Genomic DNA, 14,375 nt, shown 5'->3' with positions numbered 1-14,375 from the left:
TGACCACCACATACACCTTCATGCATATCTTTTAAAATCCTTTTAGATTCAATTTCATCTACACACTTCAAAAGTACCCCTTCCATATTTCTCCACCATAATTGTCTTTGCACTATAACATACCTTACGGCCTGTAACTTCAAAGATCTTTTCTGGTTATTTTTTAATTCTGATGGAGATTTCATGTTTTGCAAATAATAAATCACATCTATGTACCAGTTAGAAGTATCCATATCAAAAAGATTATCCCTGCAACTATCATCAAGTTGATTAATTTGGTTTGCCTCTAAATTGGCTTATGTCATCAATTTGGCCAAACCTTGACCCCTAACCAGTTTGGTAATCTAAATATCAATGTTAAACTCTTGTATCCTATTAATCTATCTACATCTCCTGCTAGATACCTCTTTTTGTGAAAAAATATCCTTCATAGCAGCAATAGGAACAAAAGCAATAACAATAGCTCTCATTAAGTAACACCTAAAAGCCTTGACTCCTTTCACCAGTGCATATGCCTGCTTTTCATTTATATCATATTTGAGTTTTGCTATCTACAAGGATTTGCTAAAAAATGCAATGGGTTGATCATAACCTTCCTCATTTTTTTGTAACAATACTCCAACAACAATGTGAAACGAGGCAAAGGAAAATATATGCATTGGTTTATCATAATTTGGAGCTCTGAGAACAGGGGCATCTTTAATAGCTTGCTTAATCTTCTAGAATGCAATGCTAGGTTCACCATCCCATTTTATCTCAGATCCTTTCTTTAGCATCCTTGATATAGGCCTACTAATTTATGCAAAATTAGTCACAAATCTCCTAAGAAAGTTGACCTATCCAAAGAATGACTGAATTCCTTTAACACTTAGGGGTTTCTGAATTTTGTCTATTGCTCCTACCCTTTTAGGGTCAATCCTCACTTCATGCTTACCCAGTAGATGTCCTAACAATTTTCCTTCAGTATCACCAAAATTGCATTTCCTTGGATTTAAAGAAATACCATACTTAGGGACTCTAATAAATACCTTTCCAAATGTATGCAATGATCATTCTCATCCTTGGAATAAGAAATGAGGTGATCCTCATACACAACCAAAAATTTGTCAATAATATCAGCAAAAGCCACATCCATAGCCCTTTGAAAAGTAGCCCCAACATTAGTAAGCCAAAAAGGCATCCTGACATAAACATAAGTACCCCATGGAGTAGTAAAAGGAGTCTTGAATTGTTCTTATTCTTTTACAACCACTTGATTATAACCTGAAAATCCATCCATCATAGACATAAGCTCTGAACTAGTGACCCTTTGCAACATAGCTTCCATATTTGGCAATCCATAATTATCATTTAATGAAGATATATTAAGATTCTTGAATTCAACACATAACCTTATGTCTCCATTTTTCTTCTTGACAATAACTAAATTGGATACCCAAGAAGAATGTCCGATAGGTTTTATGATTCTTGCATCTCTCAGTTTGATTAGTTCCTCTTGCATTTTGGGAGCCAAAGTTGGATTTGTTGGCCTTTTTTCTGCCTAAAAGGTTTAGCATTTGGTTTCAAAGGGATCTCATGCTGAAAAAGATCTTCCCTATAGGCTTTTAGGTCATTATATGACCATGCAAACATGTGTCTATACTCCCTTAGCAGGTCTATCAGATCTTTCCAATTTTAGGAGGCAATTTCTTACCAATATATACCTTTTTAGGTGTTCCCTGAGTTCCCAAGTTTACCTCCTCTAAATCTTTGGCATTGTATTCACTAGTATTCATCTGTGACCTATCTTGGTTGTCAAAAACAGTTTCTAAAACAACTAAACCCTTTGGGATTTTGTTTGTCTTCAGTTGCACAACTTCCTGCCCAAAAAAAATCTTTTCCACTTATATTCTCTACATAGGCTACACAATCAATTTCTTATCATGATAACATATTAATACAATTCATAAATCTCAGAATATCCTTATCATCTTCAAATACTTGCCAATTCTAAACATTATCAGGAATAGAGGGCCTAGTTTGGATCTCAATTTTAGACACACCAGCAAATGTGATATCATCAGGCTTTATTGCTATATTTGCTAGTAAGTCTGCCATCTTATTATTAGTCCTATCTTTCCAAATTATTCCAAACGCATCAAAACATTCAATCATATCCCACACAACATTTCTATACTGCTTTAATCTTTTGTTCTTTGACACATAAGCATTTCTTACTTGGGATACAACCAGTTTAGAATTTCCTACAACATGTAAACACTTTATCCCATGATTATGAGCTAGTATAAGGCCTAATAGTAAAGCTTCATACTCTGCTATATTATTGGTACATGGGAAGCTTAAAGGAAAATTTGTATGTTACCCCAGCTGGAGATATCAACAAAATACTTGCACCAGATCCATCCTTGCAACATGCACCATCAAAAAACATAGTCCATAGATCACCTTTGTTTGTTTTTGTGTCAACTTCTATTTCCATCTGAGACTTATGCTTGGATTTCTTCAGAGTCAAAACCTCAGCTCGGAATGCATTAATATATGTATCCACAAAATTTGTCATATTGTCCTCTACATCTTCTTCTATCATGTATATACTTTTAGGCTCCCTGTTTATTTTTATCAAATTCCCCTCAATGTTAAAAGTTGCAAATGACAAATCACATTGCAGACTTCCTCCCATGGAAACACTCCATTTTCTAGATAGCAACATGCCATACTAAGGTGGAATATCAACAACTAATACACTCATAATAAGTTCTTTGTCAAGACAGGTTGTTAGTCTATATGGTAAAGAATTAATAGTACCTATGATTGTCACTTCTCTTTTGTCCATAACACAACATCTTCCTTGAGTAGTATTTGCCTTCAAGCCTAATTCCTTCATTATCTCAAAAGGCATCACAGTATTGGAAGCACCAGAGTCAATCATGCAATTTTTTAATGTTTTACCATTTACTAAAATACTTAAGAAAAATGGCTCAGCATTTCCCAAACATTAATTTACAGAATTATCGAAAAACATCTGAGGAATTTGAGACACAACTACTTTAGCTTCATTGTCCTTTACCTTTTCTTTACTGCTCTCCTTGGGATTGTGATTTTCATTACACTCATGTTTCCCATTTATACCACTATTTCCCAACCATGCTAAAGCTTTATTTCTATGTTCAAGGATCCTTAACAATTTAGACAAAGGGACTTTGATAGTTATTTGTGATAACACTATAGTCTTATCTATAGAAGAATCTGATGGGATGCCAATAACAATACTCCTTTTATCATGATGTTTATCATAAATATTTACAACATCTTGGTGATTCTTGTCACTTGTAGGGACTGCTTTTGGTATCTTCTCATCTAACTTCTTTGGAGTAGTATTTGGGAACTCACAAGCCTTGAAATTATTTCCCTTCTTTGGCTCCCATTTTTGTTTGGTAACTTTAACATTCTCAGCAGGGATTTCTTTAAGTTTCACTACTTCTCCTTTTTTAAGATTAACTTCCTTTATAAACATACTAGCCACCTTGTCACCACCCTCATTTTTAACCATATTTCTAGTCTGTACTTGAGGTATCATGTTTGCAATAATTTGATCAATCTCTTCCCTAGAGGGCTTCCTTAATGTGACCTCTTCTTTGGCACTTACCATATTACACACATTATCTTCTACATCACTCTCATCAGAGAATACTTGTTGTTGCACTTTATTCTAAAACTGCCTTTGCTCATTTACATCTCTATCATAATCCTCACAATCAAAATAATATGATTCAAACATATTACATCCTATATCATCATTGTTTTCTTCCTGCTCATGATAATTTTCTACTACAGTTTGATTTCATGGAAATGACAATGCTACTGCACAAGATTCAGGGGAATGGGGTAATTGACATGCAAAGCACCATGTAGGCTTAGCAGTAAACTCAGGATCATCTACCAAATTTACAAAAAAATTTGACAGAGGATCAGGAATCACCTTATTGTTATTATTCTTAGGGGGAGGAACATTAGGCTGACCATCTTTCCAAGTAGTATTGTAAGGGAAATTTTACAACCTATTATATCTACTCAAATTTGACTGATAAGGGATCCTATTGTCAGTGGAATTCTTGTCATTCTTTATCTGAGGTAAATTCAAGCTTTTTATAGCATTTGGAACTTGGCTTATTTCACTAGGCTCTTTCTATTTTCCACTTATATTTTTATGATCCTCCTTTCTATTTCCCTTATTACCAAACAACCTAGGGTCATCTCTTTTACTTTCTAATCTCCCTGAGATCCTTAAGTTATTCTCTACATTTATAGCAATTCTAAAGGCATCTCTTAAAGTCCTAGGTTCCTTATCCCTAAGTTGGTATGCCATTTTACCATCAAATGCATTTAGATAAGTGATTAGGCATACCTTGTCATCAATTCGCATGGTCTACTTTAGCTTGTACATCCTCTTCTTAAATCTAGTATTGAATTCAATGACAAACTCATTAGGCACCCTCTTGATGTTATTGAATTCACTCAAAATGTAACTCTGATTTTGCTTGTCACCATACTGTTATTTGAAACAATATTCAATGTCTTTCCAATCCATAATGGACAATTCAAGAAGTCTTTTGAACCATTCTCTAGCATCTTCAGTTAATGATTGAACAAACAACTTCATTATAGCATCTTTAGCTTCAACCTCATAGTCACTCATCATGTCTAGAAAACTTCTTAAATGATCCTCACAAGTGATAGCATTGCTCCCATAAAACTTAGGAAACTTTTTTCTCATTTCTTGTGGGATGGGGTTAGGAAAACGAGGGATTCCATCAAAACATATTTGCCTATATCCCTCTAACTAAACAGGTCTTCTTTGCAAATCAATCTTAGGATGATGGTTAATATCTTTCCTAGTGTTACCCATAGTATTACTAGTGCTAGCATCACCAATAGATTTGTTAAGATCTACTTTGTGTGAAAAATGAGGATAAGAAAGGGACAAGTACCTTGGTAGTATTTTGATTTGCATCATTAGATCCACCATCATCTTTAGGCATAACTGCAAACTGCCTCCTAGTATTTTCCAAGAATTTAATCTTGTTGTTTATCTCAGCTATGGCTGCTTCATTTTTTGCAATCTCCAGTCTCTCAATCAAAGCATCCTTTTCTTTCCTCTTCTTCTCCAACTCAATATGAAAAGGTGACAGGGAATCATGGATCTGAATGATCCTTGTTGGTTCTTTAATCTTAACACCCATCTCCTTTTGTTTTCCTTTATCTTTAGCCTCAACAACATGCCCTACATCTTTTGGTTTGTTGTTGTTAGCTTCTAGAGCATCATAGTTCCTAATCTGTTGTATTATAGGTCCTTCTAGGTTCATATTCTGAGTTTCCAACAACTTTTGTTCTTGTATCTTAAGATGTTCAACTTGACCTATAATCTCTGGTTGCTATGCATTATCTGCTATTTCTTTTTTCTTTTTTATGGTAGCAATTCTCCTAAGTAATTCTTATTTTTCTTCAAAGGCTTTCATGATCTTCTCAAAATTTCGTTCTCATTAGGATCAGAGATAGTAAACTCAGACCCAGATATCTTCTCATCATTGAAACTTTTAGGTTCTAAGTGTTTAGGTCTTACCTTTTCAGGAGAAAAATCTGACATGAACGAGTTCGTACTATGCTGGAAAATATTATTACTATTCCTATCACCCAAACTAAGCACATGTGGTTTGCACAATCTTTTCCTAACATATCATTTTAGGGGTATTGTAGAAATCATCATCAGATAAACCTGGGTGAGATCTAGGACCCTTGGAGAAAGATTCCTTTTCAATAGCAGGATGGTAGGTATTATCTTTTCTTGCCACTTGCTCTTGGGAATAATTTCCTTTCTACATCTGATCTCCTTTCACAGCCTAATTCAATCTTCCCCTAGGAGGGAGATCAATCTGTAATCTAATTTCTAGGTTTTTCTTCACATTTGCCCTTGTATTTCTCTTATTTGTCATAATTTTGATACAATGGACTTCCAAGTATTGACACTAGTTAAACCTTTTGAGTCGCCACTCGCCCTATCAAAATGGGAAAAACTTTTAAATAGATCACAATTCTTTTACTAAATCATAGACAAAATGCAAATAACCCTCGAGACCACAACAAAGCTCTCATAAAAATGCCTACCTCAGACTCTACCCCAAGGAAACATAGATCTTAAATGATACACTGGTTTATAACTCCTAAAGTATTATCCCCAACAGAGTCGCCATTTTGTTGGTGTTTGAAACTACTAAACAAAAAAATGCTCAATGCCAACATGATAATACTCATATAACCTAAGGATTAGCCAATTCATATTAACAATTACACAAGTACACCATTTGGACCCAAATTCAACAAAACCAAGGATGGTTTCCTACTCTTTAGGCTCTACAAAACCAAGGTGGGTATACTTAGGGATGATTCTAATGCAAATTGTTGTATGAAAATTATCTTACTTTTATTATGATTCTCATCTTCTACCCTTAGGCACATACATAGTTTATCAATTTCCTTAATACTTACAAGTTTATATGCATCCCTCATAAGTAGATCTAGTCATAATTCTCCTAGAGTTTACAAGTATTTCTAGAAGTAGCAGCTACCTAAGACTCAGAAACTAAATGTAAACGAGTGGTGACCGTCATTATAACCTTGAACAAAATGGAATGAAAATGACTTTGAAATTATAATTATTTTGACATGTAGAAGTAGAATTTACTCTCAACCACCTCTAATTTATATGACTAGTGCCTTATCCATGGGGGCAAAGAGTCAATTATTAGCAGGAGATCTTGTTCAATTAACTTGTAATTGAATTTATCAACTGTAATCACCTATTTCCATTCTTATGAGATATCCTTTTCAAAAACTCATGAATTCTACTGATTGATTGAAGCATTTACATAATCCATTGAATTAAAACCAACAATACAACCAATATACACCCCATCCAGACTGCATTTGATCAAATGAACATTATTCAAATGATCTCAAAATTAATAAACCCATCAAATGGTGACACAGATCTGATGTAAATACCCTTTTGTTTTAACCTTTTTGCTGACTAATACAATGAACAATAGAAACTGAATGAGACACCTAGAAATTCATACTTATTCTGTCATTTTTTATCTGTCATCAGAAAGCACATAATTGGAAGTAAACTCAAAAGTAACTACACATGACTGGACTGACTGCACTTTCTTGAAAATTGCAAACATATAGAAGTTTGGACCCTTTCTCTAGCCCTGGGATCTCACTTATATAATGTGAGATGCAACAAGCTTTAGGCAAAGAGAACTGACAACTGTCTTTTACAAAGAATCTTTACAAGCAGCTATCACAAAAAGACAAAAATGTGCGTAACAGAAAACTTAAATGTCATTACATTCTTTTGGGTAGGCCCCATTTTTGTTACATTTATTGGAACGATGAAGCCTTATGATTTGATTCTCCAGTTATTCTAAATCTTCAGAATAAGTGGCTATGAGGCTTGAAAGTGATGTGTCCTCTTCAATTACTTGCAAGTCTACTTTAACTTGGGGGTTTTCCTTGTCTTCATCATTAATAGTTAAAGTAACAGTTACTCTTGCATTTCCCTCTGCCTCGTCATCTTTTTCCATCAATTCTATAGACATAAATTGTTCCTTCCACTCATTGTAAACAGTGTCATCAGGCCAATCAAACTTTTGGACATCCCTTTGTACAATTATTAACGAATTTCCAATAGCTTCTATTTCAGCAAAATCTTTTCTGATGGCATTGTAAAGCAACTGCACTTTAACCAATTCGTCATTGGTCATTGCCCATAATAAATGCCCGGTGTCATTTATTACATTATTCAATCTTTGAAAAAACAATTCATCCAACTCATTTTTCCACTCTTCATTTTCCTTTACTTTATCAATAGTTTTGAGAGCACTAGGAAATAAATCAAAATTTTCAGCTATGTAATTTGAGAAACAAATTGTCACTCTTATTTGAAAAGAATCTTGTTTGTCATCAAAATTTTCTAGCTTATTTAACAAGTCAAAAATCCTCTCTATTTGGTGACAGGTTAGTTGGATGATAGATACATACATGAGGGTAATATCATTATTCCTCTTAGTCCATTTCTGTATAATAAGCTTCATTCTTTCTTCATTTCCTTTCAATTCATCCCTGATGGCTGCAATCCTTGCCAACTGGTCAAAAAATGTTGGCCATTCTATCCTATCCATTAGATACATTACACTATGTCTCATATTTTCCTTATAATGGTTATTTAATTCTACATGCAGTGCATACAACTTATTCGTTTCCTCTTCAAAATCCTCTGCAGTGTAGAATTGAGGCCTTTTTGAGGTGTCTGGTATCTCAATAATTGGAGTTGACTTAAAAGGCTCAATAGGTGGCCTGAGGTATATAATCTTGGGTTTGATTGATTCTCCTACTTTTCTTTTCCTTAGTTGTTTCTCCATTTGAGATATTTGATTTTCTAATGATTGTATCTGTTTACCCCTATCCTCATATGCTTTTAAAACCTCCTCAAATCTAGCATTGAGTTGGGCAAACCTATCCTCTTCCTAACCAGACACTACACTACCAAATTTTAGCATTTCTAAAGCCATTCCAATAATTTGCTTGCTGCCAACCTCACCTGCCCTAAATGCTGTTAATGTACCAGTATGCTCTGAAGTAGAGATTTCCTGCATTCTGGTTTTGTCCCTCTTCTGAATTGACCAAATTACCAAAGCCTAGTGGTCATAACTAAATTTGACTCCTCTATGAGCCTGCAATACCTCTTCCTCAATCTTATACTGTACATCCTTTTGTTTCCTTATTGAATCAAAAATCATTGCATTGGCTATGTCCCATTCTGGCAAAATGAGGACCCCTAATTGCTTAACTAATTACCTCCCAGCCTCAGATGTAAATTGAGAAAAATCACTCAAAATTTTGGATTTTACCTCCTCCTTGATAACAAAGTCTGATTTATCAAGTTGCTCTACTTTTATTTTCTCGCAAGTTCTTTCAAAATTTCCTATATTTAATCTCCACAAAAACTATGCAAAGGCTCTAGATTTCACAAAATTCTCATCATTGATAAACTTCTCAGAAGCTTGGGCCACTATAGGATCTATCTCCTTACCTTGACAGTCAGTAACAGTAAGGTCCAAGGAGGGTGCAGGAGGCTCTTGTGGTTCCCCAATCTCTAGGTCTGTTGTAGTAACAATAACATCCCCTTCTCCACCAATTTGCCTCAGCTGATCCCTCAAAGATGCTTCATCATCTATTTGAATTGGAGTTTGGCTTGGGGAGTATTGTTCTACCTGAGAGGAGGATCCCTGCTCCAATTTATGCCTCTTTGGGGCACTAGCTGCAGATGGACTTTTTGGTCTTGGTCTTTGCTGAAGGGGAGCCTGTTGTACACTTTGCACCATCACATAACCTACCCTTTTCTAAAGTGTGTATTGTCCAAGAGCTACTATGTTTCTATTGTTTATCCTCCTATGTATCTCTGTAGCCCTATTTGGATATGTCTTGACATATGCAACCTTCTTTTCATTTATTGTTTGTATTATTATAGCAAAATTGTTCATCAATGCTTGCATCTTGGCTCCCTGATATTTCTTATCTTTTAGAGGGTCATAATTAGAATCAAAAGCATTGATGAATTCTAATGTTTTACTAAAAACTATCCATTTTTCTTTCCTTAATTCCTATTCCTGTAAAGAAAAAACATTTCTGATAATATCCTCGAGAAAGTATACCTGTTATACCATGCGAGCAAATTTTTTCCTTTCTCTCAAAAGGTCATAAAACCCTTCTGGATCAATAAATCGTGCATGGAACTCTGCCATGTTATACTTATCCAAAATTAAGCTAAGGTGTTTCCATCCTTTTCTTACAAAGACAAAATCATGTATTACAGTGACAACTAGGAAAAATGTACCTTTCTTGGGCAAATCTCTTTCATCAATATTACCAATCTGCCACAACAACTCTGCCATCCCTATCTTTAGAGGCACATGGAATGGTAGCACATGAGGCTTCCCCAAAAATCCATATACTCTTATTACTGTAGAAACATTATATGGATTATATCCCCCCAATTATGATTGACCAAAAGCCCTTTTGCATGGTCCTTAGGCCTGACCAGTTCAAGCAGTGATTGTAGAATCCTAGGGTTGTCTCCTCTCAAGAGAAATCTAAGCTTAGATGAAAAATATCTGTCAAACCTCACAAAACTAGCATCTCTAGCCTCTAAGGTCATGTCAACACTCCACAATTGGACTAGATTCTTCTCTCCATCTTTGGTTACTTCCATCTCGATGCCCTTACAGAAGCAGGTAACTCCCTTATACAGACATACATGCATGAGCAATGAATACCAATAGAATGGCTTGTTTACTTTCCCTTGTGCTATCCCTTCCAAACCATTGTGAATTTCCCATGCAAGAAAAGTGGCAAAATCCAAAATAATGCTCATCCTAAATTGAAGAGTCTAAGCCATGATAAGAACAATGGAGCTTGAGATTTTTTCAACTTCATCCATCTCGAAAATCTTGCAAAGGGAGAAATATAATGCTTGAGCCCTGATATTAAAATGTCTCCTTAATAATGGCTCTGGGGTACTGGCAATAATCACAGACAATGTACCAGTCTTGGCAGCATGTTCTTGCAATGGCCCTGTCCTTAAGTAGATCCTTTGTGCATCATACCTTGCTCGAAGGTCATCCATATCAATGATTTCATGCACAACATGGTTAGGGTTGAGGTTGAAAACATCACTAATTAGTTCAGGGAAAACCCTAAAAAGATTTACTCTAGCATGATTCTTTACCCACCCTGTGATAGGATCATACTTCTTGGCTAGGTCAGCTAATAGATCACTATCAAAGAAAACTACAGGGACTATTAACTTCCCTATGTTGAATTCTGAGACATTGCTCATGGAGATATCTAATTTTCGTTCTGAGAACCACTTTTTGAACAATTCTAAACCTCCCATAGATACCTAGGCATCTCTTACCCAATTTTCCCTATCATAGAAACCCTCGACTACAACTACCCTGGGGTTCTTAGGAATCAACTCTCTCCTCTTAGTGATTTCATTGACAGATAGTGGGAATTGTTCAAGGAAATAGTCATGCATAGCCCTTTTTAGGTAATCAGTTTGCCCAAAGAATTCCTTTCATGGAGGCATTTTCTAAGATTTAAAATTTTACCACACCAAATTCTTGCTATTCAGAAGTTTTAGAGCACTTACCCGCAAAATTCCCCTTTTTTTTGTGAAATTTTCACTGCAATTCATTGGATTTCTATGCAAAATTATGTGCCCCAGCTATAGAAATTCTCTGTGCTCTGATAACCTTTTGCAATTCTGTGGCTCAATAATGGTGAGATAGTGAATTATATTCGAGCATTGAAATCACACGAAGGAGCTCTGAACCATATTAACTTCCAGTAGCCGTTATTCTCAAGTTGCATCCAAATTTAAATCTTATCCATAGATTTCACCAGGTCAGATGGCTTTAATTCAAAAAAAGCAACGAGCTTTATGGCTTTAAAAATGTGGCCACGTGTCACATACTCACTTTGCTTAAACTCCCTTCAAATTCCTTATGCGAGCATGCGTTTGTCGTTGATTTGATCAAGATCGATGGTAAGTATGAACTTTGTCTCTTATGGTCCCATCATCCACTTGAGCCAATGAAATAACTCCTCTTAACCCTTGTGCTTTGACAAATCTGACTACCACATTAATGTTCAAGTTTTTGTGCACATAACAATCAACACTTCCAGCTAAGCACATGTGTCAGATAGCATGGTGTGACTCAGCACTCTCCTCACATCTTGACTCCACTATGACAGGCGACACAAGGGAGCATACCCACATTTCTTTTTTCTTGAGTAGTTTCTTAATGTCAGTATGCATTGGCCATTGATCCTACACAGATCAACAATCGCAAAGCTTCCAACCTTTTAAATGGCAAATCATTTTATTGGCCTAACTTGCATTACACATCAAATTTTCCTTACAACCTGGTTCAATATAGCACATACCTTTCATGCTTGGTCCCACCTTTCTACGTGTCATTGTAGCACTTTCCCACATTATTTAAAATTCAAGAAACTTCATAATGCAGGTAAGCGCTGACCGTAGATCATACACAGATCAATGATCATGAAATCATGCATATTTATAACATCGAGTCAGTTGGAATAACCAATGAAATATGTCCTTTTAGTCCAACTCACCTGACAACTACCATGAAAGATATACCACTGTCACCTTCTGAAGAGGTGGGCCCATGATGTACATGTCGCAATGGCGCATGCCCGTATTGCTTAAGATTCTTGCATTTTCTTAATGCAGGCAAGTGCAATGTATTGATTAAGAAAAGATCAACGGTGCCTCAAAACTTGCAGTGCACTGAGATTTTAACGTCAACAAGGGCTACCTATCATTAAGGCTCATGCCTGCTTTGTTTAAAGACCTTCAATTTCAAGATTGCAGGGATGTGCCATCCGTTGATCTAACTAAGATCAATGGCTGGCCAAAAGGTGTTGTAGATGATATTTTTTAGTAAAATACCTCGAGCAAACTGTAAACAAAGCAACATTAACAAATTTTAATGAGATCATCCTTGCATAAACCCATCCTTAGGATAAATGTGTCCCGCCTAAAATTTTGAAAAAACACTTTCAAAAGTATTTTCAAAAACTAGGGTAAAATAAGATAAGGCATTAGGGTTTTTTACAAACTTAGGGTTTTTCAAAGACTGTGTTGATGACAAACCTTGAGAATTTAATAGAACTCAAACAACACAGAGACCAGGACATGATAAGGGTAACCTAATAGTTTGAAGAATTATAAGGAACAGAACCCTAATCTATAGGATACCATGACTTAAATGATTTTTCACTAAAATTTTAAAATTTCTTTGCACTATGAAAAATTAGACCAACAACTAGAACAAAAGAGTACAAGGAACACTTGATACAGAAGCATGGACATATGGATGTTGATACAATATAGGTAAAGGAGTCAGAGTTTAAGAAGATGGGGATTGATCCAAACATCCTCAATCCAAGGGTGTATTGATGTTTTCATTTTGGGGAGGATGGTGTAGGAGCACACCTAAGCTAACCTCTCCACGTATAGTTTTTGGCTTGTTTTTTACTTTAGCCAAGTCAAGAAGTTTAGATTAGGTTGGTTTAGGACATTAGAAAGTCATTTTATATGTGGGCTAAGTGAGTTAGTCATTAGGACTAAGGTCACACAAATAGTCATTGTTAGTAGCATTTCAATTTCTTAGGCTTAGAAGCTTAGTGTTGGATTAGAGTCTTAAACATGTTCTAAACATGTATAAGTGGTGAGAAAGATACTTAATTGCCATAAACGATGTTGATTCCTCATAATATAGAGGTTAGAGGTCCCAAAAATTAGGATGAAGGCATAATGAGAAAGATGCCAAATGTTGTCAAGAAGTTGTCATGACAACATTTACAATTATTGCAAATGTTGCATGCAACTTAATTATCTTGGATTCCCTTAAAGATAGGGAGCGAGAAATCAACCAATAGGCCTAGAATGATGGAGATTGCATCTAAATATGAGTAAAGACTCAAATCTATAGTAGTGTGTATGCATTTTAATAAATTTGTGTGTGAAATATAGCTCTACAATAACATTTTCAATAATTTCTCGAGTTCTAGTAGTGACAGTGCCTTAAGATGGATTGAAATATTCATTTTGATGATTGTATAGTGTTCTTTGATTAGTTTGGAGAGTTTTTCATTTGATAAGCAAGTTGATTTGAGTAGGTATTAAGTGTTCCATAAATTGTTTAAGTTCTAAACAACTTACTAGTTTTGTGCTGACCAGTCTATATAGATATGGCCCCTCGTGAAATCTAGCCATGGAAAACACCTAAGGGTAGATGGGAATACTAGAGGAGTTAGTAATGTACATAGGTTTAGGATTAGGAGTAATGGAAGTATGGGAAGCTATTTTGACTACTAAGCCCTAGGCAAGCAAACAGAGTCTAGTTAGAGGCATAGGATAGGAGAAAGTGAAGATTTATTGCAGGGTAAAGAAGTAAAGTATGGAAAAAGTATAGTTCTAGGTGTGTTATAAAAATATCTTGCTATCTTAGAAGGATCCATGGATTATCAATCCATTTGAGTGGGTTTTGAACAAGAAACCAACGAGTTCCTAAGAAATAGGCCTTTTTAACCTATTAGACCTAGATGGTAGGAACCCCTTGTATGGATAGCTTAGGAGTCTTAACCCTATAAATTCCTTTAGAGAATCAAAAATGGTATTTGAATTTGGGATCAATTTTCCAATTTTTTTGGAAAGTTTT

The sequence above is a fragment of the Cupressus sempervirens genome, chromosome 3 (genome assembly GCF_028749045.1).
Source record: "Cupressus sempervirens isolate cs-2001-9-10 chromosome 3, ASM2874904v1, whole genome shotgun sequence".
In the NCBI taxonomy this organism is placed as follows: Eukaryota; Viridiplantae; Streptophyta; class Pinopsida; order Cupressales; family Cupressaceae; genus Cupressus; species Cupressus sempervirens.
This window is presented reverse-complemented; position numbering follows the sequence as displayed.